Genomic DNA, 11,388 nt, shown 5'->3' on the forward strand with positions numbered 1-11,388 from the left:
CAAAATCAAGATTCTGTTCACTGTGTTATTTTGATTTTTCACCGGTCATATCAATCTCACTCAATTTCAAAGAGCTGAGGTAACTATTGTAGCTGCCTTGTGTGTAATACATACTGTAGCAATAGATGACATTTTGGAGGAATTACAGAATCAGCCCTGCAAAAAAGCTTTGGAATAAATAAGTCGGGAACACTGATTTTTTAAAATGTCTTGCTTTTGACGTCAAGGGAAATATGGAATTTCCAATTTTTGTGCTCTTTATATTTGACTTTTTTGGGAATAAAGAGTACTCAAGGAACCAAAACTGATCATTTGTCCACTTGCTTGCCATTGCGAAGTATCGTATCTTCAGAGTCCTGTGTCAGTTGCAACTCTATGTGTTAACAATGTAAGACTCATATGCTAACAACCTACATTGGCAAGAAGGACCTTAATTAACATTTCCTGGTCTAATACTGTGTTGGTGTTTTTCCCAAATGCCAAGCACTTTACTGACCTATACAGTATATTTTTAGGTACACAGATGATAATGTAAAATTATATATAGATATATAACTACATATAAAATAAAAGCAGTATATTCCAATATGTCTGTAATAGTAAAATTGCCTTGTATATAAAAGTGTATTCTTCTTCTTCTTCTTCTTCTTCTTCTTCTTCTTCTTCTTCTTCTTCTTATTTTTATTATTATTATTATTATTATTATTATTATAAGAATAATAAGTATTATTATTTAAAATTGTAGTTCAGATATCACCCACCATATTGTCATTCTAATTCACGTGGTAGTGTGCTCCAGTATGAAGCATAGATATTCTAAAGGTTTAGTCAGATAAATAAGTGGTCTGTGTTGTCATTCACTCTGCTACAATATAGTGTTAATATCAGTAATCATACAGTTTTGCACTCCCACACGTAGACTGATATTTTCTTTTACTTGCATGAATATATAGAAGGGAATTATTTCAGTAGGTGGTTGCTTGATGTGTCTGCTGCACCACAAAGAAGCTGATTAATATTGCATGAGGGCGGGTTTTTAAATATGCATCGGAGCCAGGCAGTGACAAAATATTTCAGCTCCAGCTTTCAGGTTCATTTGTTGAGTCCAATGTTTTTATTAATAATAAGTCACAGTGTGTTAGACAAGAAGGGCAGTAGCAGTGATGGATTATTTCCATGCAAATTGTACAAGTCACGACTTCATGCTTGTATCATGAGTGTGAAGAGTTGAGTTAGTGGTCCTTTTGTTGTGAGGAAGTAACAGAACGAAAATTCACCCATGTCAACAAAAACTTTTATATGCTTATTGTTCATTAATTTATTGATGACAACATTAATAATAGTAATAATATTAATCCATCACTGAAGTGTGTATGGGTACCCTGTGATGGACTGGCATCCTGTCCAGAGTGTACCCTCCCTCAGCCATGTGCGCAGTAATTGTGGGATAGGCTCCAGTCCTTCGTGACTCTGACAAGGACAGGTGATTAATAAAAATGGATGAATGGATAAAGTAATCTCTCACTGTAGGGAGGTCTACAAATGTAAGTGTAAATGTCAGACATTCTGCAGCTCTCAGACTTATTGCAGAATGACATATTTTTGCATAGGCATAATATAAATCATAATTTCACTGATGAAGTTTATCATCATATCTTTTAGTGATACCCTCAAATAAGATTGATGCAGTAACAAGTTGGTGAAGCATGTAATTAATAAAAGAATACTTTTGCTGTAATATGACTTGATAACCAATTACAGGTAATCACCTCATCTACACAGTATATCAGTTTTCTTAATAGAATTACACCGTGTTATTATGAAAAAAGCACTGCTGGTAATTAATTATAACAGACATTTAATTCAAAGATGCTGCTTCTGTAATTGTTTTTAAAAAAAGAAAATTGCATTCAGTGTATAGAATATGAATAGAATATGAATAGGAATTTTGTTGGACCAAAACGGTTTTCATATCATGAAAAATATTTATGAATCCTCTTCTTCATGATCATATTCATCAACCAGCCTGCATGTGAATGATGTTTTGCCAGCATGAACTAATAAAAAAGTTACATACACTTTTGAAGTGGGTTCAGCTTAGCATTTTTAGAATAATTAGTTATACCACTGCTCTATTTCAGTATGATTTTGCATTTGTCCTTTAATGAGTTCTTTGTCTGTCTTTGTCTTCATTTTTCATCTCTACATACTTTACTCCTGATTTGCACTTAAATATCATGAAATCATGCTAATACTAGATACACTTCATAGAAATTGCCTTATTTTCCTTAGTGTCTTTAGATATCATTAAATCTACAGCCTGATTTGAAACTTATAAAAGAAAGTCATCTAACATATATTAAATTTATAATAGCAATGACACACACAATGTCTACAATTGTTTTGTCCCGAGCAGGGTTGCAGCGAACCGGAGCCTAACCCAGCCACACAGGGAACAAGGCTGGAGGGGGAAGGGACACACCCCAGATGGGACGCCAGTCTGTCGCAAGGCACCCCAAGCAGAACTCGAACCCCAGACCCACCAGAGAGCAGGACCTGGCCAAGCCCACTGTGCCACCCCTCCTCCAACCCATAGCAATGACTGAAAACATAAAATTCAGCACTAAATTTAGCTTTTTTGAAAGCTATGATATATTTTCTATGTTATGGTCTTTTGCTTGTTGTTGGCTATTAAACGATGGTGTTCAATAAAAGTCATGCAAGTCATCTCAGAGGACCTGAAATGCATGTTCAATAGCTGTAATACAATATACGCTACTTCATCTGTGTTTTCAGAATAGTTTTTCCCTATCATTGATCCATCTTCTGGTGCACAGGAAAATGCAAAAATCACATTCATCGTAATCAGGTGTACTCGATGCTGAGGGCGAAGGCTACAGATAGAGTGTTGTCTTAGTGACCTTCATCTTGGGTCAGATTTTCTTTATGGACACAGCACTGCATAGAGACATAATGGAGGATTGTCTTATTGGTGGTTAAACACTCATGGGGTTCTCCCAGTCATTGTTGGAGCTGCTACTTCATAGTAAAATCATTTTGTTCCACATCAGTCGAGCTAGGCCCTTCAACACTTTGATTTAAATTGCCACAGACTTAGAAGCTATCTTAGCTTTCAGTCATCTCTGATTTTCTTATGTCTAAAGCTGCGGTGAACGCTGGGGATCTTCTGCTGACTCACAAAACAATGGTATGAAGATAAAGAGCATCACCTTTTTCAAATTAGCAGGTTCACCTAACATTTTCATACATGCTTATATGAGCAACTACTCTGTTTAGCCTATGACCAATGCCTGACCGCATCCATGGCACATAAAGAAAGTGGGAGGTCAAATTTCTGAACAATGCACTGTATAATATAACACTGCTACCATGGCAATTCTATGATGACTCTGACAGTAAATTCAGTGCTATTATTAGCAAGTCTGCATTATACATGCAATTTTACTACATAAATCAGTTCTTTCCCTGGATAAAGGGCAAAACTTTACTTTTGTGTTTCACATCAACATCAGAGAAAGGATAAATCTGGCTTCTGCTTTGTTTCCTTGGCAACATGAAACTATGTGCTTGCGGAGATGGGAAAACAAACTGACGAATCTAATATTCATCCAAATATCAATTCGAACTGATATAAATGAGATACATGTGACAAAAATAATGTGTAATTCTGACATATATTCTAGATGTCTTTTTTATTTGAAGAGCAGATTTGTATTGCTTTCCACAAAAGGAAGTCAGAGCCTTAGAGTCTTTGGATGTAGGCTACAAGCAATGTGGTATTTATAGCTGATATTTAATAAATGACCCCTGAGCACAGAGAGGAAGCTGCTCCAGACAACATGTGAGGATACTTACAGACAGGTACTCTGAAATAAAATGCAACAATCTGTCAACTTTATAAAGGAAACAAACAGAGAATTAATTATAGATAAGAATGAGGACATAACTGGTTAATGGGAAGGTGGAGAAAGATAAAGAGCTTGACAAGTTTGGTAGCCCAAGGAAATCCTGGGACATAAAGCTGTAAAAAATATCAAAACACAGGTAGCAGCAGCACCATTTAATTAAATATTGATGAGCTGAACATTGAAATTCGCGTGAGGGAACTGAAAGCACGACCCGCTATGTTGTTCCCTCTGGGAATGTTAATCTGCAGCTTCTGGCTGTGTTTGGAACAGCAAATAGCAAAGACAGGGGATGTGAATACTGAAGACCACTCCATGCTTCTGACCCATTGCTACCATTTCTTGCAGGAATCTTCAGTTTCAATAACATCCAGAAGGAAGAAATGGTCACAGAAAGAGAAAAGTAAATAGCATTTGACATCTGCAATATGAAAGTTCCAGTTTATTATTAGCTTATCGCAATAGACAGTGTTCCAAAGTCATCATCTGCTTTCTTAGCTTACTATTTACTCAAAAAAGTTTTGTGATTGTAAAAATCAAATTATATAAAGTTACTAAATAATTAAGAAAGAAATTTACCAGTAGCATAGAAACAAAATTTTTTAGATACAGGTGAGTCATGTTAAGTTATTGAAGACACCTTGCCAAATGGGCAATTAATTACCCTTGGGTGTACGTAAATGTATGGCAAGTGAAGTGCACCATGGGTTTATTCTTGGTTTCTGTTTTACTCTAAACATTTCTGCTATCCAACTGGTGTGGTTTTGAGCTCAGATGTGGCACCTGCTGGCAAGCAGGGAACAGACACATACATACATACACGCAGATCTGATGGGCCCATATCTACGATTCCACGGGGATGTGACATGTCATGAGACCTCGCAGGGTACAGCCAACCCGTGAAGAAGGTGGAAGCGGATTGTCTGATTACCCTAGATCAGCTGTTTGTCCTTTGCTTACTTTAGAATGGAGTAAAAGTATATAGAATAGTTAATGTTCTGTCTCCTTAAATAATATTAATGTGAAATGCTATATGTGACACAAAGTAAGAGCAGTGCATACTCATCCCCCTACAGTGTTTCTAAATAAATTATGACAGCATTTATGAAAAGATTTATGACCTCCACACTTACACAGCTTTATGTGTATTCTGCATTTTTCTTAAAAACTATTCAAAGAAGAACTATATGAACCATAGAGTCCCCTCTTTGCGGTCATGATGTCATGGTGGGGAATGAAAAGCCCCTGGGCATTACTCTTTGACAACATTATTCTTCATTATCTGATGAGGTAAAGGAGGTAGTGAAGTGGAAAGGATGGCATGCCATCTGAAGATCCCAGGTTCAGATCCCCACTCCCACTGTAATACCCTTGAGAAAGGTACAAGCCTTGAACTGATACAGTAAAAACAACTTGCTGTGTAAATAGGTAAATCACAGTAAGTAGCTTGTTAATAAATAAATATTTTATTCAAAGTCACCTTAGACCATGATGTCAGCTAAATAAAGATTTAGAATAATAACTTTCATAAATTGCTTTTGATTTTATGTAATGGGGAAAGGAAGTACTTTTTCATCGTCCTTGAACAACTGTGAAATGTAACTAGATAACGTAATGTAAATGTTAAGAAGTACACTAGGAAATACAAACTCAGGGCCAACAACACTCTGTACATGGATTTGTTTCTAATATTTCAGATTTACTGTAGAATCACTGACATTTTCTTTGTGTTTGCTGCCAATGAAGTCACTGGACCAAAGATCATATTCTGTATATGTCTGGTCTGGCCTGCAAAGGTGGACAGTGTTATGCTCTTAGCGGGCAGCTGGGTGTTTGATAGCAGTGCACTGTTTGGCTGACACAGGGTCTGTGAGGACATGCCTATAAAAATCCCATTTCAGTTAACACATCTGAATCTGTATCTGACAGACAATCACTGCAATTTCATCACAATTATAGGTCTTTCCAGAGATGTCATAGTTGGTGGGCAGATGTCTTCATTTTTAGAGCTATCCAATTTTACGATTATAACCAACTTTAACGAGATCATTTTTTTGCAGGTTGTAAATCATGTGTTGAAGGAGTCACATTGGTTTGGTTACATCTTTACAAGTTAAATACAATCACTACAGCTCCATGCTTCCATTCCCTGGAGACTGTCTATGGAAATCTGTCTGTCAGTTTACCTCCTTTTTGCGGTCAACTTGTGAGAGGGCACCTTTCACATGTTAAAGGAACTCCACATACACATGTGCAATCAACTCTGATATGGCAGCCCAGCAAGTGACCCTCGGTGTCACTTCAAGGAGCAAAAACATCCCTGCAAATCTATAAGCACATGAGAATATGTCTGTCGTGCATCCTCTGATGTTGATGGAGGTCTCGACCAGCACCATTTGCCATCCATCTTCGTGCCACGTAGGTGGGTCAGTGATGGATGTTCAGGTACTTGTTTACTAATTTGTGCATCATAAAAGCCAAGACCCATCTGACCATTCCCACTCAGGAGCTTTTTGACCCAAGCTATTATTGCCTCTCTTTCAAGATGGTAGTGGGACAAATGACTTTGTTCCTCACACAATGGAGGCAACACCGCTGTTACAGGTATCTATTCAAGAGTGCATTATGCTGATGCCTTGTTGCTCCTTGGAAGGTGATTGCTGGAGCTTGGTGGCAGCCCTGGATATTTCTCCTCCAGTGGTCCAGAAAATTAGTCAACTTATTTATTGCGATTAACAAAAGAATTCTTTTTGCAATGTTGTTTAATGTATTTACATTTTGTGATTATTGAGAAGAGAAATATTTCAGTGCATGTAAGGCATTGCTAGCTTCAGACAATACATAAAGTTTATTCTAAAGGGTTTAATGAGTCACATTTACATTAGAGCAAATGCCAAAATATTCACTGGCACAAAGTTAAAGATATGACTAAATAAATTATGATGCAACTAAAAATCTGTATAAACCAAAAAGAAAAAAAAAAAAAAAATTACCAAATATTCTGGAAAATGTTGTTTTGCACTGGCTGATAATGATTTCATGGAAACAGTTGCTCTGAGCAAACCAAATGTTATTCTCTGCCAAATAAGCACTTAAAATGTATGTTATAAAATACATTCATAGTGAAATGTAAAATAAATAACATTTTGTTTTTCTGAATACTTTTAATATTCAATTTAAAAATAGCTAAATTAAATTTTTGCTGCATATGCATATGGAAGAACTAAATCACAAAAGTCCGTAAAATAATTACCTTTTTGATTAGAAATCCATCCCTCTATGGTGTGTTTCATAAAATTTTGATCTCACCTGCTGAGTTTTATTTATTTGTTTGTTTGTTTATAAAGTATGCTTAGCTTGTGTGACAGTAACCATTATATTTCAATACATGTCACAGTTAATAGTTTCATGCAGAATTTTGTTTTATTTTAAAAGAAACACAAAAACATAGCTGAATGACAAGTATTTTGTGTAGTTTTTCTTCTTCCTTCTTGTTACATTTCAGATCTGAGATGAAGGTGCCCTTTAAGACTGCTGCTGTGGAGAAAACTGTTGGAGTTCTCATCGACAGGACAGCAACACCAAATCAATGGGTTAGCAGCAGTTAAGTGAGCCACATTATGACACTGTTATAGATAACTGGACTATCCATCGATTCAAAATATTGTTGTCAACTGTGTGAAAACCCAGATTCACCCATCAAGAGTGATTATTGCTCAAACCAGAAACTGTAATATGCTTTACAATTATACATAACTGTTGGAGTGGGTCAAAAACCAATTTATTATTTCAATTTGTATAGTAAGATATAAGTTAAATAGAGTAAGATCTTTTTTTTGTTTTCAATATATGTATTTTGAGGGGGGCGCGGTGGTGCAGTGGGTTGGCCCGGGTCCTCCTCTCTGGTGGGTCTGGGGTTCGAGTCCCGCTTGGGGTGCCTTGCGACGGACTGGCGTCCCGTCCTGGGTGTGTCCCCTTCCCCCTCCAGCCTTACACCCTGAGTTGCTGGGTAGGCTCCGGTTCCCCGTGACCCCGTATGGGACAAGCGGTTCTGAAAATGTGTGTGTGTGTGTGTGTGTGTGTGTGTGTGTGTATGTACTTTCTTACAAGATTTGTATATTTCTTGATATAGGCTAAAAAGTTCTTACAACACATCATACACATGGTCTGAAACCACTTGCCCCAAGTGGGGATCAAGGCGAACCAGAGCCAAACCCAGCAACACAGGGCACAAGGCTGGAGGGGGAGGGGACACACCCAGGAGGGGACGCTAGTTTGTCACAAGGTACCCCAAGCAGGACTCAAGTCCCAGACCTACCAGAGAGCAGGCCCTGGTCAAATCCGCTGCACCGCCATGTCCCCCTTGCAACACATCACTGCCTCTACTATTTTCACTAAGGAGCACATAACACCACCTTTATGAATTTATCCAAGGATAGGAAACAAAGACCCAGGAATCTGTGTGTGAATTGTGTGAATTTAGCTAATGGAAAAGTGTCCAACTTCCCTACTAAATATGAGTTTTAAGTTAGGACTTTGTAATGCAAATGATTACTCCAATATCCTTAACAAATATCCATTAATATGTCTTCAGTTGAGTATTTGTAATATTTCCTGGAAGAAAATGCGGAAGCTCTCATGAGTCATTGAAGGCATTATTCTTTTGCCAGAATCTTCACAGTGTTATAGCTGGCACAATTTCTTCTCCCTGTGACTTGTCTTTGCAATGTTGTCAAAGCTGAAGTTCTTTTACCCACTTATTGTTTCACTGTCACACACTCAGACACCTTTGTAAAAAGGTGAGGGAAAAGTTTGTGTCTCAATATTCCCTTCTTGGCAGGGACACATAACATTATTATTTTTATTTACCTGATGCTTTTGTCCAAGAGACCTTGTAGTGTTAGGTTTGCATAGCGAGGTAACATAGACTTCTTTACCCATAAGGCTGAAGGGGGAGGGGACACACCCAGGAGGGGACACACCCAGGAGGGGACACCAGCCCATCGCAAGGCACCCCAAGCAGGACTTGAACCCCAAACCCACTTGAGAGCAAGATGCAGGCAAACCTGCTGCACCACCAAACCCCCTCCTAAGTACAACCTAGACAAGTTTCACTGTTGACAGGCAAAGATGTTGGCTATTGACATATCAACCTGCTTGTGTGCGCTGAGATCGTTGTCATGAAACACAGCTCTTGTGCACATCGATCAGAAGTATCAGATTGTACCCTTCGATACTGCAGTAGAGCATTGGCAAGCTCTGTCAAGGAATTTAACCATATGACCTTTATTGGGCTTTTAGGAAAGATATATTGTAAAGAAGGAGCAATCATTGCATGATTTAGATTTTTTGTTGCAATGTCAGTGGTTTACCTGAAATATAGAAATGTGGAATATGGAAACACTCTGAAGGATTTGTTGACCAGTGCAGTTAATAAGCAACGTGTGGGCCATTGCGTCTTAAGACATACTTGGAGCCCCCACCCCCGTAAAGGGGTCCGACAAAAGTGCCCTTCGCGTTTACTTTCTACATCACCCACCCGCCCGCCCCCCCACCATTTCCTCTTCCATTGGTGCTCTTTTTATTTAGTCTTTTTTGATTTCACTGCTCCTTCATCATCCTTTCTGCCACCAGGCCGATGTGTGGCGTTATCCGCAAGATGCAGCCGGGAGTCACAGATAATGCCCCCCACTTATCTCCACAATTTCAGCAAATGGTTTCATCATTTCTTCCCCCGCTGTCGGCGCCTCTGTTCTGACCCTGTCGCTGTGACGGAGGAATAGCCAAGTTACATAAAATCATCCCTGTGAGTATACACTGATATATTGGTTGTGTGCGCCCGCTGTATTTTGTCAAGAACTGATCTTGTCAGTGTATGTACCGCGCTCAAGAGTACTACTGCTGTTTTTGTGGTGCATTTCAGAAGGTAGGAAGGCTGTTATTGTAATACAGCAAATGTGAAATATTGTAATAATATACAAGAACTTACGTGTTCTTTGCCATTTGCTGTATCAGGGAATCTGTTTCCATGACAAAGTTTTATATTAGATGTTAACTATGCAATGCAAGGAAGAGTTTTGGTTATGCCTGGAGACTGGAAATGGTTGAGAGTTATTGTTGCTTCACTATTTCAGTATTGTTCATCTTTGCAGCTGCTTCTACCATTACAAAATCCATCCATCCATCCATCCATCCATCCATCCATCCATCCACTCTCAATAACTGCTTGTCTTTATCAGGTTCAAGATGAAGCGGAGCCTGTCTCAGAAGAACTGGGTAAAGGGTAGAAGGCTGAAAGGGGGTACACCCTGGATGAGATGCCAGTTCATCACAGGGTGTTAATTTTTAAAATATCTTTAATTTTCCCAGTGCATGTGCATTTCATGTTAATTTTTTGGTCCTGAACCAAGAACCTGAGGGAAACACAAGTGAATAAAAAATTTGAACGGGGCATTATCAAAAAAGAAACAAAATGTGCATTATTCCCCTAAGTTTAACCCTTTAGAGAGTCTACAGTCCACAGTTTCTAGAATAATGAAACACACACACACACACACATTTTCAGAACCGCTTGTCCCATACAGGGTCGCGGGGAACCGGAGCCTAACCCGGCAACTCAGGGCGTAAGGCTGGAGGGGACACACCCAGGACGGGACACCAGTCCATCGTAAGGCACCCCAAACGGGACTCGAACCCCAGACCCACCGGAGAGCAGGACTGTGGTCCAACCCACTGCGCCACCGCACCCCCTCCAATAATGAAACAATAAATGTAAAACTTCAACAATGTGAACACTATTTTGGTATAAAATGTTTTAATTACAAATGACAGCTTTGACCAGAAATAGAGGTGACAGAATCACTAAGTATGTTATGATTCTACCCACAATTCCTATCACCACTGGTAACAAAGGCGAAATGCTATGCCGCATTTATATTTCTAATATAGCTATATGTGCTTCATCAGCATAAAATATTAGATACATCATCAAGTTCAATACCATATGTGAGAGAATCTGCTGACATAGCAGTCACTAATCATCGTAGCAGAATGCAACTTTAAAGAATGTAATAAATTAAAATAAATAATAACGTTACATATTATTGTAATACGACGTTATGTAAGTTGTTACCAAGGACAACAGGTCAACGTTGACTACAAAAGTGAACACATGAATTACCTAAACAGCATCTTCTCAAACGTTAAAAATAAGTGCCTTTCGGGTAAACATATGTCTTTTTTTGTTTTTAAAAGTATGAGCCTCTGTGGAGCACAGGAGATGACGGTGCAGTATGAGCAGAATGTCCCATGTGTCTGAAGTAGTAATGTCAGATCCTTGCATTTGTTTGCTCAAGCAGAGTGAAAGCTGTCAGATGTGTCTCCTCGCAGGCCATCGTCGAGTCTCATTTCGTACATCATTAGCAATGTTCCCTGCCATGCACAGGGCCTCTCATTCCTGAAT

The 11,388-nt window shown here is 38.6% G+C and overlaps 1 long non-coding RNA gene across 3 annotated transcripts; it reads left to right on the forward strand.

The window, feature by feature from the left end:
• The first annotated feature begins 3,833 nt into the window (after nt 1–3,833).
• On the forward strand, nt 3,834–10,449 carry LOC108938745 (uncharacterized). 3 transcript variants are annotated; one of them, XR_001966454.2, is made up of 5 exons: nt 3,834–3,882; nt 4,275–4,329; nt 7,432–7,534; nt 9,561–9,732; nt 10,166–10,449. It is a non-coding gene; the product is annotated as an uncharacterized LOC108938745 (long non-coding RNA). The 3 variants fall into 3 exon arrangements; XR_001966452.2 differs by having other exon boundaries at nt 7,432–7,529; XR_001966453.2 differs by having other exon boundaries at nt 7,432–7,519.
• Nucleotides 10,450–11,388: the final 939 nt, after the last annotated feature.

This window comes from Scleropages formosus, chromosome 5, assembly GCF_900964775.1.
Source record: "Scleropages formosus chromosome 5, fSclFor1.1, whole genome shotgun sequence".
NCBI classification, from domain to species: domain Eukaryota; kingdom Metazoa; phylum Chordata; class Actinopteri; order Osteoglossiformes; family Osteoglossidae; genus Scleropages; species Scleropages formosus.